Raw genomic sequence first — 3,151 nt, 5'->3', positions numbered from 1 at the left:
AAGAGATGTGGAGGGAGATGGCAGAAGTTATTAGAAGAACAGCAAAAGAAAGTTTTGGTGAATCTAAAGGAATATGACCAAGAGACAAGGAGTCCTGGTGGTGGAATGCGAGTATACAAGAAAAGATAAAGATAAAAAGGGGATGCTTCAAAGAGTGGTCTTTATGCCGCAATGCAGATAACTGGAAAAAATATAAGGCGACTAAGAAAGAGACAAAAGTGGCTGTAAGTGAAGCAAGAACAAGAGCATATGAAGGTCTCTACCAGTCTTTGGGCACAAAAGAAGGAGAAAAAGGTATATATAGAATCGCAAAGAGTCGGGAAAGAAGAACGAGAGATTTGGATCAGGTTAAGTGCATAAAGGATAAGGATGGAGAGGTGTTGGCTCAAGAGGAGAAGATTAATGAAAGGTGGAAGAGCTACTTCTACGAGTTATTTAATGAGGGACAGAAGACTCTTCCGAGCCTTGGTCGTTTATGCACAAGGGAAGAAGATCAAAACTTTGACTATTATCGAAGGATTCGAGACTTCGAGGTAAAAGAGGCTCTAAAGCAGATGAAAAATGGCAGGGCAGTAGGACCTGATAATATCCCGATTGAGGTTTGGAAGGGTTTTGGAGAAAAAGGCATCAACTGGTTAATCATGCTTTTTAATGAGATTTTAAGGTCTAAACTTTATTGTTGTTGTTGTTGTTTGTTAATAAAAAATAACACTTTTATTTATATTATATATAAAAAATATAATACATACCAATCTATCTAATAAATAAAATCAAATATTTTTATTTAAAAACGTTTTAAATATCTTTGTCTAAATATTCGATTTTAAATAACAGTACATGGAGGAATAAAAGTGGGAATGATAGATCAACATCTACCCCAAAAATAAAATGGGAACGAATTCCGTCATGCCAATGAAATAGCGCCAGGTGGCAAACAAAGAAATGGACACGTTAGTGGATATGGCATGCTCTTGAGTGTTGAGCCAGAGGCCCTTCCTTTTAACTGTGGTCCAAGCCCTCCCCTGGAACCCTTTCCTTTATCCCACTATATATATACATGATGGTGAGACCAGCGGTGGCTATGGCTTTGCCTTTTAATCATAAGAATGGTCATGGTCATAGACTCATGGTGCTGATACATGATGATATATATGAACCATCACTAGGTATATTTTCCCCCTCTTTTGGTATTGATAGCCAGCTTAGCAGAATTTTTGTATATTCCTAAGGGTTAATTTTGTGCCTGTAACTTTGTGACATGTGTCATGCTCGAAATCGATATTTCAATAGAATAATACTAGCTAAGGAGTAACATTTTTAGTAAAAAATATCAAATTGATTAATATTAATTTAAATGTAAAAAAATGTTTGTCATTTATGTCTAAAATTATTTTTCTCACGCTTGATTTATTTTCTTGGCATACCATTTCCGTTTTTCCATTTTCTTAAATATATTCTTGCCATCATCAATATTATCGATTATAGTACTCTTAGGATATAGAATCAATAGGGTATCTCAGAGAAATTCTAGATTAGGTTTCAATTTGAATACAACTAACGAACTGCATCACTCCACATATTTATGTTTTAATCGTACGTACGTTGATCTTTCGGTTCTTTTATTTATTTTTTTATTATTTATTTTCAATGAATATGAATATGATAAGTGATAACCCTATCCTCCAGACTGTCTCTAAAACAAAGAATGAATTAGTGTTATTTTCTCCGCTTTAATTTATTCTCCGACCAGATTTCTTGTGAATACTGCTTCCGCATTAATTCCTTCATTAATTATCTTATTTTTGGTATCACTCTGATTTTGACATCACCTAAATGTTGTGTCCCCTAACTATGAATTAGACGTATAAAAGCCCTTGTGAATTCATATTAGCATATGTTATTATTAAAGTTATCTGAAAAGATGCAATTTGAATACGTTTGAATAAAAAGTTAACTAAACACGTATTGGTGGAATATGAAATTTACTTGTATATAAATAAAATAATATATAATTATCAGATAAAATCTATATTAGAGATATAATTATTTATGTGTCTTTTTTTATTAGTTTAAATTTTTGAAAAAAGAAGTTTTAAAGACATGATTCCAAATTTTCTATGACAAAAATTTAGAATTCGATTCTTGTTATTTTCTAAAAGAAAAACTAACATAAGACAAATAAAAAAAATTTGCAAAAAATTTAAACAAATCCAAAAAAAAAAATTCTTGTTTTTAGAGATATGTTAAAGATATAGTCATTCACGTATCTCTTCCTATCAATTTAAATTTTTAATAAAAATGATTTTATAACAACATAAATATAACCCTAAACTTTAAAATCAAAGTATTAAATCAAATTTTATTATCTTAAACCTAAATATAAGTCACCACAAAGTTATTTATTCTCCATCACAGTTCATTTACTTATATAACTCATACTTCCCAAATTTCAATAATTAACATAAAATTTAATTACTTAAATTTTCATAATTTTATTCAGTTTTTTAATGAAGTCTTGATAATTTAAAAAAGCTAAATTGTAGTATTTTTATACTACAATAATATATTTTTAAAATTGTGATTAATTTAGCAACTAATATAAAAAAATACAAAAATGTTATTCATATACTAAAATCAGTCATTAAAATTAGTCATTAATGTATTTGTGTATAAATACATGTGTGATTTAATTTATTTTCAATGTATATTTATATTACAGTATGTATTTTATATTGATAACTGATTTTAGTAGCTAATTTTAATGTATACGTAGTATAATCCAAAAAAATAAGACTATAAAAATTGTTAGTCGTTCAATCAAATAGCTAATAAAGAGTTTGGTGATCAATTTTACTTAAAATTTGACCCTAAATCGATCACTATTCTAATAGTTTTTTCCATTAAGAAACTATAATGCAAGAAAGTTTGAATAAACTCCTTATTTTTATCTATCTACTATTATTAAAAAAGATTAAGAGAAAGTCAAATTAAATGTTTTTTATGAATATTTTCTAACAGTTCAGTTTTATAACCCGCAAAAATAGGGTTGAGATGACAAGTTCATCTATACTTTTAGTTTTGGACAAAGATATTTAATTTTGTCTATTAAATAGATTGTCGTATATTAGATTTTTAACAAGTAATATAGATT

The sequence above is a fragment of the Arachis ipaensis genome, chromosome B03, assembly GCF_000816755.2.
Source record: "Arachis ipaensis cultivar K30076 chromosome B03, Araip1.1, whole genome shotgun sequence".
NCBI lineage: Eukaryota > Viridiplantae > Streptophyta > Magnoliopsida > Fabales > Fabaceae > Arachis > Arachis ipaensis.
The sequence above is the reverse complement of the archived record's forward strand: the minus strand, read 5'-3'. Positions refer to the sequence as shown.